Source organism: Aedes albopictus, chromosome 2 (genome assembly GCF_035046485.1).
Source record: "Aedes albopictus strain Foshan chromosome 2, AalbF5, whole genome shotgun sequence".
Classification (NCBI taxonomy): Eukaryota; Metazoa; Arthropoda; class Insecta; order Diptera; family Culicidae; genus Aedes; species Aedes albopictus.
The window spans coordinates 338,279,154-338,296,522 of NC_085137.1; the positions used below are offsets into that span (position 1 = coordinate 338,279,154).

Sequence of the window (17,369 nt, forward strand, 5' to 3'; positions counted from 1 at the left end):
ACTGATTCTATGACTATGACCACCCTGATTCGTTGCTCATCCCAAAATTACGGTTCATACTAACGTATTTCCACTTCCTTTCTGAACAGATCAAAGGGGAGCAAAAACACCAATGACAGATCGCTGCGAAAACGACTATGTCGGTTTATCGGGAGCCAATTAGGGGTTGGGTGGTTTTCGCTTTGCTATATAAATAAGAAAACAAATTTGCCGCCACAAGTATTTCTCTGTTAGATGCTTACTGATAAAAACATAAGCCTGGTCGTGTCGAACAAGAAAACGGTTCCCTTTCGTGTCATCCCATTCGGTGGGCTTTGTTCGCAAGATTGGTGAAAGCGGATAGCCCTTCTTAAGTTTTGCAGTTCAAATCTATCAATCCGTTGGTGCGGTTCTACAGCACATTGTCTGAATTTTATCGGTGCTAGTTCAGAAGGTGAAAAGTGAAAATCGCATTCTCGAGGATTATTCTTGAGCAAATCGTGCCTTTTCAAGGTAAGTGTGCCGAAGCCCCGTCATTCGCCATGTAACCACTAACTGGGCGGTCATCGACGACGGCCAAATTTAATTGCATGTCTTACAGCGTACGCGGCATATCTTAACGTTGTATACTCCAATCACCTGATATCGGATTTCCATTTCAAACGACGCGTACGCGATAAACAAATAAGCTAATTCCAGTGGTATGACAAGCTATTTGCGCATTATACGAGCAACGTTGTTGGCTAAACAAAGTGATTGGATTTTATAACTAAAGGTGATCTACGAGAGTGTGCTTTTTTGCGTTGAACTTGTACCGAGCTGCACTAGACGGAATGGTGTCATTAATCACGCCATATCCGCTACTTGGTGTGCTGTTATACTTGTCGGAATATCTGCTAAAGGCCGTTTTTGGGTGTGCTGTGGATATTTTAAGTGCTCAAATAGTGATTGTTATCTGTTCATACAATTCCTTATCGGGATAATTTTAGAGTGAAAAGTGAAAAGATAATTCTTAAAACACGAAATTTATTGTTTATCAAGTTGTTATAAACATGAACAACTCAAATCAATGATGTTTGTTTTCAAATATTCCCAAAACTCAAAAATTTTGCAAAGTTTTGGCAAAAATGTCCCTAAAATATGCTACATTGATCCCTAATGAAATGCAGAGCTTTCCAAAACGCAGTCGACAATGACTAGAACAGTGAATAAGCATTACAGTATCACAGAATTCGTTGCAAATAATTTGTATTTAAGCAAAACCGCTTCACACAACTTTTTCAATGTTTCAAAAATTTTAGTATTTTCGTAATCCTATATTGAGCAAACAATGTAAACCATTACGTATGGTTTAAAAGGAACAAAAGTCTTTGTTGTGCCCAACTGTTTCCCTCGGTGTACAATGCAAAACAGAATAAAACAACTTCCTATTTGTTTTATCTTTTAGAAGGTCTAAAAATTTGTGCTGTTCACCTTCGTTCGAACGCATGCTAAGGCGCTGAATTTTTTTTCGTACCCAAAATAGCTAATTTTATGTAACTACGTTTTACTTGTTGCTGCGCGCAGGTGGCAAAATGCTGCCGATGCAGCACCATTTAAGAATTCAGGCCGTGTCTCACCTGATTCCATTTGACAGTGATGACGACCACCCAATCCAGCGGTGACAACAAATCGAAATAGCCCATTTTATGGGAGCAATAACAGGCCGGCAACTTAAAATATAGTGACATTCACATATAACAAGACAGACACAGGAGCATTAAAACGGCAGTTTACATTGGGTTTCTATACAATTGCATTCTCTTAGAAGTTCCAAGTTTCATCTGCTGTGCGTTACTAAAACCACTTCTTGGTATCCCAATAAACTTTATTCAATATCCAGAATGGAGTGAGAGTGATTGATAGCAAGAGTTGTTTTCCGACACGTGAATGAATTGCTCGTGTGACGGAAAAGTTGTTCAATGGCAAAAAACCAGTGAGGCAGGAAATTTCTTCGGCACAATAGCTGGAGAAGACTCCCGAATAAAACGTGATGACAAACAAAAAAAACTTCGTCCATCAAATGCCAAATGGGTTTGGATTATTATTATTTTCGTTCTACATCCGTAATCAGTAAGAAAAGAAGGTACCGTCGTTGGGGGTGAGAATGGGTCAAAAAAGGATACTCAAAGATTGTTTGTTAAATAACAAATGCAGTTGAAGTCGGAATAACTTTTTATTTGGTATATATACTCTTCTATGAGGTAATGATAGTTTAGCAAGAAAGTATCACATTATATGAATTGCTTACTAAGCTACAAATGATTGAAAATTGACCCAATCTCACCCCTTAGAGGGGGTGAGAATGGGTCAAAGTATCCGAAATCGCCTATCTGAGAATATAATTTAATTTTATTGATCATATCTAGTAAACCTACTTAAAATACAATGTAACCATGACGAATAAAAACTTAGGTAATTTTAAAAGATGATTAATCCACCTAAAAGGGCTAATATGTACAACCGAAAAAATGGTTGAAATTTGATAAAATAACGTTTGTATGTTGTATCACTATTTTTGGATACCACAATCATCCTCATTTAAAGTTTCAACTTCCAAGAGAAGAGGGAGGGGCGCATTGAAAGATTGATTGAAAAAAACATGATATTTTTAGTATACTGCATAAGAAATGTTTATCCAAACCCTCCTTTATAAACTCTTATGTACATGATCATTGGCCCCTGTATTGCCAAAGCAAATCACTCCATCTCAAGATAGAGGGTCGTTCAAATGTTATGTTACACAGCGTTTCACATTATTAGACCCTCTCCCGCAATAACATTTAAACGGATTTTTTAATAAATTATGTATGAGTCCTAGTACAACGGTAGACTTATTTTTCGTTCTTTAGTATTTTTATGTATTTTATGGATGATCCTTATATGCCACTCTTAATTCATAAAGTTCAAATTAAATACTCAATAAGCAATCACGTATGTCGCATCTCGACGTTCGTTTGCTTTCCGACATTGAACACAGAAATAAAAATCAAAAAATTTTTCCGACATTGTGCTATGTTACCAGTTTTATAGCCCCAGTATTTATTGGGTCCCACTACCGTCTGGTAGTTTCACGATATTTCCTTAAAATTTCAAAAATAAGTGGAGAAGAAGAACGCTATTAAGTCTATTTTGTGAGCTTACGATATTGCAGTACACTAAAGATTAGCTAATGATTAGAGTAGCTGTCCAAACGCATGGGTTTAGGGGCCGTCCATATACCACGTGGACAACTTGGAGGGGGGAGGGGGTTCGAGAAAAGTCCACGCTTGTCCACGGAGAGGGGGGTAGGGTTCGTCAAATGTCCACGTGGACAACATTGACATAAGAATTAAGAAACAAGGATTTGCAAATGAAATCAATTATGTCGCATTTTTAATGAGATTTTCTTCAACAACAGTTCTTTACATTTTATATTACTATACATTGTTTTTTATTTGGACGTGACTTCTTCAAGGAAAAAAAATCATGGTATTGACACATCGACTAATTTGTTTTAAATTATCACAACTTCTAATTACTTCTTTTTTTCATCGAGGAATAATCTGGAGATTTAAAATGGAGTATAGACCATGCAAATCTTGGTGTTTCAGTCAGAGAGTTTCCATTGAAGTTCTGTGTGAATTTCTCGAAGTTTCATATCAAATTTTGTAAACTTCTTCGAAGTTTCAAAATACATGTGAAGATTTGCAGGTTTATCTTGATCATTTTTTCGAGCTTCCTTTAAAATTTAAGATGTTTCTATAGGTTATTGAAGTCTAAATCTCAGTAAAATAATTAAGTTTCGACTATACTCTATGCATTTTTGAAAAGTTGCTGTAATTCTTTTTTTTTTGTAAGATACTGAGAAATATAATCTTATCTCAACAAAAATCTAAAAAAAAACGTTATCTCAAGTTAAGTTAGGTTAAGTTAAGTTAAGATTCTTAACACAAAAAAAAACCTTTTAAAAACCACCGCCTTCAACCAGAGATTGAACAGACTGAGCAATCACTTACATTAGGCGATGGACATCACACGAAACACCCAGTGGGGAATTTTCCGTTTAACGAAAAAAATTTCACCGACTGGAGCGCGAATCGAACCCATACTCCCACAAACATTAAGCTCAATTAAAAACAATGTTGAAATCTTGTAGCTACCTATTTTGTTCCTCTTTGAGAAAGACTTTAAAATGAAGTCACTCAAAAAGTTTTCTTCCTGTATTTTTTTTTTTATTTTTTGATGTTGTTTGTATTTTATATAACTCTATATAATATTTGTTATTCATAAAGTAGTTAATTATTGGTATTTTAGGCAATGTTTACGAAGAAAAAAGAAAACATTATTCAAAAAAAAACTTCAAATTAAATTTTCCGTTTATTTTAGGTATATTAAAAAAAAAAACATTTTTTTCGAAAGTCCACGTGGACATTGGGGGAGGGGGGTAGGGGTCAATGAAAAGTCCACGCTTATCCACGGGGAGGGGGGAGGGGGTCAAAAACCATGAATTTTCTGTCCACGTGGTATATGGACGGCCCCTTATTGTTATAAATGATTTTAGGCACTAAACGTAGGAACACACTCGCTTGACACTTCTTCGTCATATTTTCGAAAAAAAGTGCTTTTATTAAGATACGGTAAACATGGCACCACTCCAACGTCAAATGGGGACTGTATAACAAGTTGAATTTTTAGTTAAGGTTATGTGTACTCAATAACTTGCTTGACCCAATCTCACCCCCATTCTTAATATTTTGACATAGGGTCATAAATTTTGAATTTTTAAATAAAAAGAGCAATGACAGCCCACTTTTTTCATTGCATCAACTAGGTAATACCTACAGCTAACCACTTATAAGAAAATTTATGGTTAGGTACTTGTGTGAAACATTACGAAGGAGAAATTTTTTCAGAGTGATTTACTAGTAGTTTCAACATATAAGTTTAGCCACAAATTTAACAAAAAACGATTATTGCTAAACATCTTATTCTGCATCATGACGTGTAAAAACATCTCCTCTTTGAAATAATATAAAGTTTTCAATATAAATTAGTGATAGATGATGAGCTATTTCAAATTTAATGTTTCTCCGTTTTGACCCAATCTCACCCCCCAGACCCATTGTCACCCCCATCGACGGTATATGAATAAAGGATAATTTACACAGATTGGTGTTATGCATGTTATTATTGTAGAATTTACAACTTTGATCATTGTTTTAATTCTTCTCGAGTCTCGAAACTAATGCCTTTTTTTCCTCCTGAACATGACTGTACATTGCGTAGACAAGATTGGTGGTCTAGTTTCCACCGTTTATGATTCATATGCAGAAGGTCCTGGTTTCATTATTTGGCCCGTCCCTTCCCTCATACTTTGAACCAGAACGAAATTATCTAGAAACATAAATAATAAATATACTTTTTTCCAATAAACGTTGCTAGAACCAGAAAGAGGTTGAAAACAATTTTTTTTCCTTCATTTCAACTTACACAGAATTGTGTCAAATCTATCATATAACGCATAATTTATGAATCTACACCTGTCATCCACGCACCAATGATGCGTGAACCCTATGCCAAAAATAACCATTTCACAGTACACTCCAACATCCGAATGACCTTGTGCAAGGTATAGATGACTCAACGGCCTGCAGTGGGCAAGCGATTACAATAATCACTTCCCTTCCCTTCCCCACATCTGATCTGTATCTTGACGTAGCATGCGTCATTCTCACCTGAAAATAGAAGATCACCAACACTCACGCACTGAGGATGCCTGTTAGTCCCAAGCAGTTATCTTATTGGTTTCTTGTCTAAGTGTGCCTAATCTGGCAATAGGGTAACCAATATAATTTGGACCCCCATATATTTTGGACCCCCTTGGTCGTATTTTCATAAATTTCACAAATTTAATGAAGAGACGACTTAAAATTTTAGAATCATTCGCCACATTAGATTGTTCTGCACGAGCAGCAATCATTTCGTCACCGGAAATATCATTATTTGCCTTAAAATTAGTTTTTGTTAATCTCGTCATCCGTGCGAGTGTTGCGACATGCTTACGTAGAGAGAATGTGATGCTGGGGAAACTTGCAGATGTAAACAAAAACGTTTATCATTCTGGCGCATTTAATTCGCAAAGTTCATCTGATCATCCTTTGTCAATCAAGTAAATAGGATGTGATCCAGCATATTCAAGTGGCAGATTCTACGAAAATAGTTTCAAGCGGGTTTAAACACCGGGTGTCCAAAATATATACTTAAGAGGGTCCAAAATACATTGGGGTGTCCAAAACAGTGAAAACTAATGCTTCAAAAATCAGTTATTTTCATCAATTTTCCAGCCAGAAATGACCTTGTGGGTATTTTTGACGGACAGTGGAGGCTTTCACGGTCATACCAACATCATCATTATGTGTAACAGCCTCAGAGTCTGTTTGATTTGAGCTTCAATTCAAACTAATGTCCTCTAGGGGTCCAAAATTCGACCGTTACCCTACTCTGGGAATCCTCAGGGGTTACCTGGGATACTCAGGGAATATCTGCATATCTTATATACTCAGGAAAATTTTGCATCGATATAAAATAAAACATTGGGTCATATGAAAAAAAGTAGCGAACTTTACTACCTGTAGATTTACTTGTAGATTATACTCACGCTTCTGGCACCATTTCATTGCAGAAATGGAGAATTTATCTTTTCACCATACAAAAAATCAGCTCACTACTACAATTCTCGTACTTCACTAGTGTATCTTATTCATCTACAAGGAGTTTTCCAGAAATTCCAGAGTTTATTTCTGGAACTTCTTTAGAAATGCCTTTCAAAATTTCTCACAAGATTCCTTCCGTATTTTTTTCACAGCTATTTTTTGGGATTTTTTCTGGAATTCCTCCCGGAATTTTTTTTTTCGTATTCCTGCTGGCACTTTTCCAAGATTCGAAAAATTCTTCCCGGGATTGTTCCTTGAGAATCTTTCAGGATATCCGAATTCACACAGATTGCTTCTGAAGTATTTTCAAGGGAAACTTGAAGATTTTCTTTCCACAATTTCTACCAGAGGTATTAAAAGACACTTCACCGTTTTAAACCAGAGGTTGTACAGTACAGACTGAATAAGAAATGACATTAGACAACACACATAACAGCCAGTGGCCCAGTGGAGAATTTTCCGTTAGACGAAAAGTTCTCCCCGACTGGAGCGGGCATCGAACCCACACTCCAAGGCTTACGAAACGTCTAGATGACTGACGCCTCTGGCCGCACGAAGCCCACTTCCCGATATTGATCACAGAGTCCTTCGTGGGATTTTTCTAGGAGTTCTTCCTGCGTTTTGTCCAACGAAATTTTCGTGCGATTTCTTCCAGGATTCTGAGATTTTCTATCCCGTGAGTTTCTCATACGATTTATTTCGGGAATTCCCTTAAAGACCAGCTTGGTGGTCTAGTTCTTACCGCTTCTGATTCATATATGAAGAAGGTCCTGGGTTCAATCCCTGGCTCGTGTCTTTCCTCTTACTTTGTATCTTTCTATGTACTTGCTCTATACTCTATTCTCTACAGTCTACAAATGCATCTCATGTATGAAAACGTATGTTCATGGCCATCGCTAGAACCAGAAACGGAAAGATAAAAGCCGTTGCCCTTCCTTCCATCTTTCACAGTACAGTGTATATACGCCTACAAGTTATCCAAACAAGCGGACTGTGCCACTTTACAATAATCTTCACACAATATATCACTTTTCGCCTGCATCCACGCACCAATGCGTGAGCCCATATGCTAAAAATAAGCTTCTCAACAACACTCCGTCTTCCCGAGATTTATCTGAATTTCTACAGGAGTTATTCCTGGGATTTCTACTAGAGCTCCTCACAGGAATATTAAGGAGTCTTTCACAACTTTTCTACAGAAATTCAACCCGGGATTTCTTCCGAAGTTTCTCCTGTAATTTCTTCAAGAAATTTCAGTGATCTGGAATTCAGATCTGGAATATTTCAGATAGGTTCTCCAGGAACTTCTTTTGAAATTTTACCTGAGATTTCTCGCGGAGTTTCTACCGAGACTTTTTTTCAGAAGATTTCTTCCGGTGTTGTTCCTGGGATGTTTCTCAGAGTATTTCTGAATCTATAGTGGACTTTCTGTAACCACAGAAACAGACTACCTTTTTAACGGATCATTCAAATATTCGGTAACCTTCTGCCTGTGAAAACCTAAGAAAATCTTTGTAGGAATTTCCTGAAGAAGTATCACCTGGATTCACCTGGATATTTTGCGAGAAACTCCGCATTGTTCTCCTTCTGTTCTCAAGATACATATCTCTATTAGAGCCTATTTGGATTGAAGGAAGGACACATTTAGTATTTTTTGTGTGGTATTGTAAATTTATCTTATTTTCCTATGTATGGGTGAAAATGTCAAACTGGTATAACTATATTCGTCGTAAGAAAATATTACATTTTATAATGTTGCATCAAGTATAAATATATTGCTGATAAACGTTCAAAATTTCATTTAATTCGGTTCACTGGTTTCTGAGATGATGACAGTTCAATAATTGGTTGTCTAAAAAATAGTGTTATACGACAACGGTTCTAGCTTCGCCATAGATTAACTAATCGCGCCCAAATTTGTACCATTGATGCACATGTAATAGGTTGACAAACAGTTAAAATTTGAGTATTTCTGATGCACTCTATGAAAAGTTGCAGCATGTTGAACTTTTTTGTGAGAGGAAAAAAAGTTCCCTATACCAAACATTTTGGTCACCCCCTGTAGGGCAATTTAGCAGTCGAAACGCTATGATACGACAGCTAGCAAGTTTAAAGCTGAAATACGGCCTATTTAAATGCTTATTCGTTATGTGGCAAATGATTTAGCAATTTTGGTGGGACAACATTTTTCAGTTGTGAGTATTACGGGGCAAAATCCGCAACATACAGGGGGTGGCCAAAATGTTTGGGATAGGCAACTATTTTTTCACTCACAAAAAAGGTCAACATGCATAGAGTGTATCAAAAAATCTCAAATTTTGACTGTTTGTTAACCTATTATATATGCATCATTGGTACAAATTTGGGCTCGATTGATTAATGTTTCGCAAAGTTTTGTTTTGCTGTATTAACGAGATTTTTAGCCATAGGCTAGTTCATCTCGGGACCCACGCTTTACTTCCCTTCCGAAAGAAGAACTCACATTTTTGTGAGTTTGTCGGGAGTGGGATTCGATCCCAGGTCCTCAGCGTGATAGTCACGTGTTCTAACCATCCAACCAGGTCCGCTCCACTTCGCAAAGTTAGAACCGTTCGGGTAAACCACTATTTTTTAGACAACTCATTTTTGAGCTGTCATATCTCGGAAACCAATGAACCGAATTGAATGAAATTTTGATCGAACACTAACAATATGTATATGCTTCACAAACTATTAAAACACAGGTACTTTTTAACCGTTGAAAAAAGTTATCATAGATTGACACATTTTGGATTTTTCTCGAAAAAATGTTTTTTTTTTTACATCAACTTCAATAAATTTTAGTATTGATATCCAAAGATTTTCCACTTCTGTTCTCAAGTTATCTCTAATCAGATACATTAGAGCCTATTTAGATTGAAGAAAGAATACATTTAGTAATTTTTGTGTGATATTGTAAATTTGACTTATTTTTCTCTATATGGGTAAAAATTTCAAACCGGTATAACTTAATTCACCGTGAGAAAATATTACATTTTATAATGTCGTATTAAGTTTCAATATATTGTTGATAAACGTTAAAAAAATCATTCAATTCGGTTCACTGGTTTCCGAGATATGACAGTTCAAAAATTAGTTGTCTAAATAATAGTGTTTTACCCGAACGGTTCTTACTTCGCGAAAAAATAATCAATCGAGCCCAAATTTGTACCAATGATGCACATATAATAGGTTGACAAACAGTTAAAATTTGAGATTTTTTGATGCACTCTATGAAGAGTTACAGCATGTTGATTTTTTTTGTGGGAGAAAAAAAGTTGCCTATCATAAACATTTTGGCCATCCCCTGTACAATTAAAGTTTTACCAAGATCTCCGTACAGTTTATCGAGAACCGGTAACGGTCTACAGATATACATATCGGAGAAATGTTGAGTACATCAATACATACTACATAGTTTGTGTTGCCTTCTCAGAAATTCGTTTTCCGAAATCACTGTCCTAATTCAAGTGTGTTATTCCACTCTGTTCGGGTTATTTTCCTTCACCGTTTGCCGAGCACATGCATTCCATAGAGAATGCTACATAGAAGCTACATGCATTCATAAATGGATAGTAAATGTATATCAATCGTTGCTGAATCTAAGGCTGTCCAGGTAGAAACAATTCAACAAACGAATCGATAATTATCCATTAGAACGTGACTCAGGGCCTCGTGAGGATGCAAGGGAGTATCTTTCCAGCTGTATATTGAAATTGGCATTGCCGATTACGCTGACAAGTTACAAAGAATTGAAAATAAGAACGGCTATCAGCCTCTGGCTATTGCTTAGAATTCTGTGTGTTATTCATGCACCGCTCAACTGTTGCCAGACAATGGTCACCCCCACTCTACCGGGGCACGGGACCTGTCACTTGCAGGGCGAAGTTCGTTTTACACACGATAGATTGGCAGCATCATTTCACTAACCGTATATTAAATGTTCCACTAAATAGGAACTGAGAGGGATGAAAGAAGCTCACGTGTATCAGTCCAGTTAATTTTCCAAAGACACAGCTGCTAGTGAGGAGGCACCGCGATGTTGTTTCCAGTACAACAATAACATTTTAAATTCTACTAATAGTAGACTACTATATTCTACCTACAGCATATTTTGATCATTCAGACATAATTATAGACATTTTAATTATCAGAATTATAGACAATAAAGTGGATCAGTGACTAATTGATCTGAAACAATCTTGTATTCGATTAATATAAGCTTATTATTCGGTTCCATAATCTAGATAATAACACATTTTGGTTAAGATCAATTTGAAGAATGAAAATGCTCTACAACTACTATCTGATCAAATTAAATAACTATCTCATATTGTCCCAGTGGCACAATCCCGCTAAGCAAACTAATATTGTCACTTTTACGTGAATTAGTCAGATTTGTTCACGGCAAGTTTCAGTTACACTCCATTACTTCTATACGTAAATATACTTATATGTTTACTAATCCATAGGTGGTCAGTCAATTCCAGTTCGGTGTGAACTGCAACCATTGAATTGGCTGGCTAACCTTGCTTCGAGGTTCTCGAGGCAATTCCTTCAATGAAAGCTCAGATCGTTTACATGGCACACTGACTGTACCTACCTACTGGGTGACCCAGCGGCTCCATCGTATGAGTGCCCCACTGACAGGTTGATGGTTTCGCATTTGAACCACACTGTTCCTGCCTGATTGCTCTCGATGTGATGCGATGCGATGTGATGGTTGGCGCGAGAGAAAGACTTAATGGAATTATCCAATCAGCATTTTATGAATTGCCGTGTGCTTCAGCGGATATTTGCAGTGGCACACCCGTTACCGGGCACGCAAGTGATAGTAGGTAGATTGTCCGAGACAACTCAGCGAAAGTGAAGGTACATGCGACAATGATGACCATCACACCAGTACATGCATCGCCATGCTAACGTCGCGAACCGTGGTTTAGATATGGACTGTGTGACCTGCATACAGTTGCACACATCAAGTCGTTAATAAAAGCATCCTGTAGCACGAGGAGATGCTATTTCACACAGTCTTTTGGCGTCAGTGTTACGGTTTTGATAAAATTTATAGACGGTTAAGAATATGATATTCCAATCTAGAAGAAGGTGTTGAATTACTTCAACATTCAACTTGTTTTCATCTCATTTTCCGGAAGTATTTCAATATTGGGTGTGATTTTGTTTCAAAGCGTGGGACGTGTTAAACTGGTACATTTTGGTTGAAATCTTGAATGCCAACTTTTTAACTAGGTTTAAGTAAAATTCAACTATACCCCAGTGTTTGGAAATTTTTCGCGAGTTACTGAGTGGTATATACTAAGCTTGTGTTACACTGGGCGAATGTAACAAAAAGTGAAGTGACGTGATCGGAAACGCCTCCCGAAATGCTACTCATTCTCTTGTCCGGTTAGATACGAGAGCGCAATCAAGAGAGAGGATGTTCGGCGACGCTAATGAAAGCGAAGCATTCGGAATGTATATTTTTTGTCGAAATATTGTCATAACTCTTACTGGATATGACAACGCAACCTGCAATACAATTAAATTAAATAGTATGTTACGTTTTTAGAGCGAAAATGTGTTAAATAATGATAAAAATGAAGTATATTCGGCAGCGAACCTGGTGTGGTGGTTAAAGCACGTGACTATCATGCCGAGTACCTGGGATCGAATGCCACTTCCGGCATACTCACAAAAAATGAATTCCTTCCTTTAGAAGGGAAGTAAAGATGAACTATTCTAGGGCTAAACATCTCGTCAATACAGACAAAAAAAAATAAAATAAACGTATACTCACAGATGTTCTAAGTGACCGGTGAATCAGAATCAGACAATTTTAAACTTAGCGATGCTCGATTATCGCCGCAGCCTATGTACAGGGTGCGGCAGGAAAAAATACGAAAAGTTCATGGCACTATTATACGCTAAATATGGGATATATATGACTATTTTTTTATGACAGTGTATCAGTCAATGTCTATATTCTAGCACTGAAAAATAAAAATGAACACATTTAATATTTAACATGTGATAATGTAGGCCTAATAAGCGGATATCAATAAACTACGCGCCCAATGGTCATTAAACAAAATGACTATAACAGTAACAAAATTAGCTCAAATTCGATGAACAACCAGACCACACTGATCCAGAGCCATGAAGTTTCACATAGATGAAATAAGTACATATATTTGATGATATTGTAGAGAAAATCAAAAAAATTGTTTTATCAGATGCGAAATTTAGCGACCTGTGCGATTTTCTGTGGTTTGAAAATTCTGGTTGTCTTCATCTTCAGGCGCCGCCCTGTAAAGGTTAGTGACCAAAATGGGAAATGTTTTAATTAACTTTTCAGAAAACTATCCTATTATAGATCATGGAACGTTGAAACATAGATTGGTTAATGTCAAATGGACGAAAATGAGGTTTGAAGTTGAAAAACACTTTCGCATTTTTCCTGCCGCATACTGTATATCGGAGTTTTTTCTTTGTATTCCTTCGTGAACCATGCGACTTGACGAAAGAATGCGACTGGTTCTTGAAACAGAACTAACAGAAGAGAAGACAAACTGCTGAGTGATTCATTTATCATTTCGCCTTCCAAACACTGCCTTTACTGGGACCCTCGATAATAGTTAGTTTGTTTAGCCGTATCAGTTTATCCGGGAATCCGTATTCGTGCATAATCTGCCATAGCTGGTCTCGATCGATCGTATCATTCGGCGATTTAAAATTGATGAACAAATGGTGTGTGGACACGTTGTATTCGCGGCATTTTTGCGACACCTGGCGGATGTCGCACATCTGATCCGTTGTAGCACGTTCACCCATAAATCCAGCCTGATATTACCCCACGAACTTTCTTGCAATCGGTGATAGACGGTGGCATAAAATTTGAGAGAGTATCTCGTAGGCAGTGCTCACTAATGTGATCGCGCGATAGTTCCCGTAATCCAACTTGTCGCCCTTTTTGTAGATGGGACACACGATACCTTCCATCCATTCCACCGGTAATACTTCTTTCTTCCAAATATTGGTAATGACCCAGTGTAGTGCTCTCACCAGTGCTTTTCCACCGTAATTTAGAAGCTCACTTGGTATTTGATCTGCTCCAGCGGCTTTGTTGTTTTTCAACCGGCCAACCTCATCCTCAATCTCTTGGAGGTTAGCGGCTGAAAATCTTTCGTCCTGCGCACGTTCTCCCAAATCTGTTACCACGCCACCTTCGATGCCTGCAACGTCGCCATTGAGGTGCTCATCGTAATGTTGCCGCCACCTCTCGACCACCTCGTGCTCGCTTGTGATCCCATGATTATCTTGGCACATATCGGCTTGTGGCGCAAAGCCTCTGCGCGAGCGGTTCAGCTTCTCGCACAACTTCCGTGTGTCCTTAGCGTACAACACTTCCATCGCTTCGCGATCTCATTCTTCCTGCTGGGGCTTCTTCCTCCGGAAGACTGAGTTCTGCCTGTTCCGCGCCTGTCTCATTCGCTCTCGCACGGTGCTGCAACATTCTCGCCCATGCTGCATTTTCTCGTTCGACGCTGTTTAAATTCGTCGTCGTACCAGTCGTTTCTGTTATTCAGAGTCGCGAAGTCTAGTGTTTCTCTCCGAAACTCCGAGTGAAACTCGGAAACATGAAACATAGTGCATTTGATGCGGGGGTGAAACTTTTCAGATCGCAACTTCTTTTCGAACCCGTAATAGGCACGACTTCCACTGATGATGTGCCTTCGAATTTCACGACTTACACTGTTGTCTGTCAGTCGTCAGTAAGGTTCCAAGGTAGATGAATGCCTCCACCACCTCTGGTGTCTGTTGTATAGCCTACAGATATGGTAATGTGCTACGAAGAACATCATTGAAGGCTTTAATTATAGATGAATTTCAGAAAAATGAATGGCATTTCAGTTCTTCAACGAACGTAAACAAGTAAAGACGCAACATATAGATTGCGAAGAACGCTGCGACAACATTCGGTCACAACAGCCTCGTGTGTCGTAACGTTCCTTCTTAGACGAATCCAGTCGTGTTCTGTTCCACCCACAAGCATGTAGTATGTAGTTCCAATTGTTCAGGTGATAATGTTCATGGCGTCCGCAAAGCACACAAATTGAGATCTTGAACTGAGATCTGTATAGCTCATCGAAACCCTTCGCAGCTATGCACGCAGTCCTTCATTGCTTTGATCAGACTGGCCAGCTTCCTAGGAAAGCCGTTCTTGTCCATGGTTTTGCATAGCACACGACAGTGTCGTATACGGCCTTGAGGTCGATGAACAGACCATTCGTTGGGACCTGGTATTCACGGCGTTTCTAAAGAATTTGCCGTACATTAAAGACCTGCCGGGGCCCGTGGCGTAGTTGGTCATACGTTCGCTTCATATGCGGATGGTTACGAGCCTTTTGGATTGGCTCGTATGGGGAAGTGCATTCCAGTTTGATGTGATTTGACTGACCAAATATTTGTTCAGTTCCAATTTACAATTCCAGTTTCAGTTCAGTACATTTTACAGTTTACAGTTGATTGATTGATTTATCTTTATTATAGAGACTTTCAGCCCTTGGCTGGTTCGTCTCTTTACAGTTTACAGTTCAGTTTACAGAGCAGTCTGAGATCCCGCAAAAGGGCTCAGGGCCAATAAACCTTTCATTAGATACATTCCTGGCTAGCTCATCAGCAATCTCGTTTCCCCCAAGACCCGTATGTCCTCGGATTCATTAAACAGGGGATACTCGAAATAATTGGGACAGGTAAAATTTTTACTTTTCAAAAAATGCTCAACTAGCTGAAACCTTTCGAAAAGGGCATCAAATATTCTCAAATTTTTTACTGTAAGTTCATCATCTAGTTGTGTAACAGTGGTCTAAATTTGGGCTATTCTACACGAAGTTAAAAAGATTCTATAAAAGGGTACAATTATCCGATAGCCAACTTTAAGCTGTTATATCTGCGGATTCAACAAACCGAATGCAATGAAATTTTGATCATTTATGACTAAAATCGGTTGAGAACTGTTTGCGCAATCGTAGTCACCGTATCGACGTTTTTGGTAAAACATAATTCCGAGATAATCGCGTTTAAGGTTTCAAGTATGCACTACGTGCCCGTAAGAGAGCGAGGCGCAAAACGCTATATCTTTGCTTGTACTGCTTGGATCTCTATGAAAATTTGACACAGCATTCTAAAGAACCCATACTTCAAGATAAAAGTAGGTATGTATAAAAAAATTGATTTGGTGCTCGACCTCAACATATAGGGTATTGGTTCCCTTATTAAGCATGTGGCTCCCAATTCCGTCCCACGAAAAACAAAGAATTGAAGCGCTGTGTGTTTTGTTTCTTAGTTTTGTATTTTTAGTTAGAAGTGAGCACCCATGAAAACAAAAAGAACGGAGTTAATCGGTGCCGTAATCGCTCATTTTCGAATAGGATGAAAATGGGAGCATGGGATTACTGATGGCACATATACTCTATAACCCCTTAAGGATTCTGTTTTTAATGGATTTGGACGCATTTTCCGCATTTGTGTTATGGACTTGATGTGACTCTCTATGATGTACTCTTCGGATTGTAGGATGACTGAGTAGGATTCCCAATCAGTTTTCTTAGGTTCTTTAAACGTTTTTTTTTTCTATCGTTATACCTGCTTCCCATTTGAAGATGATGTGTTATGGTCTGACATCAATATTTCTTCAGGACTGACATCGATATAGCTTCAGAAACATGCCAGTTTAGACCGACTACATAGAGTCAAGTCCAAAATTTCCTGACGAATGGAGTTTTCAAACGTGGGCTTGTCATCAACATTACAAATGTCAATGTTCTTGGAAGAGAGAAACTGTAACAAGTACTTACCTCTGGTGTTTATATTGATACTTCCCCATACTGTGTGATGTGCATTTGCGTCGCACCCTATGACGAAGGGGATGTTGTGTCGGTGACTGTAGGCTACGAGCGCAGCCATTTCTGGAGGAGGGACAGACAGTCCTTCCCTGGAACTAGGACATCGATAAGCCGTCCCTAACATGGAGAATAGACGCTGTTGTGGGCCGTTCCTCCTGGAGAACAGACGTTAAGCTCAAATTGTTTAAGTCCTTATTACTACCACACTTTATCTTCGAAGATGTCATACATTTTGGCATGAGCATGGCGATGATGTCGAAACTGGAAGTTGCACTGAATGATTGTTGCCGCTACGTATACAACTTAAGGCTCAAATAACCATCATTCATCAGTAATCATCAATTATTCAAAAGCAGTTTTCTAGCTACAAATCCAAAAACCGCCAACGAAAATTATTTCACTGTTATTCAGATGCTAAGTAGAGTAAAGTGATAAAGTGATAAATTTTCATTAAAATTGGTTGTGATTTCAGCGAAAAACAGCTTTTTTGTTTTCTGGTAAAGGATGATGGTTTGTTTCCTCGTTACACTTCTGTTTGGCATCTGCAAAGAAATCTACTCGGATGCCCTTTCCGCCGTTTCGTAGAAGGTCCTGTTTGCAATTGTGGCGGATTATTCATCATAATGAGCCCTTGAACTTTTCCCGAAAACTGAAATTGCTTTAAAAACGTCGGTCGCAAAATCTGTTGACTCCATTTCATCGCACTGCATTGTACGGCGAATCTTTCTTTGTG

General features: G+C 38.2%; 1 protein-coding gene across 1 annotated transcript in view; it reads left to right on the forward strand.

Moving 5' to 3' along the window:
* Positions 1-220: 220 nt before the first annotated feature.
* LOC109431667 (ion transport peptide-like) overlaps positions 221-17,369 on the forward strand; it is a 121,891-nt gene continuing 104,742 nt past the window's right edge. The window contains exon 1 of the mRNA XM_062852600.1: positions 221-492. The gene's annotated coding sequence lies outside the window, so the exon portion shown is untranslated. The remainder of the gene's footprint in view (positions 493-17,369) is intronic.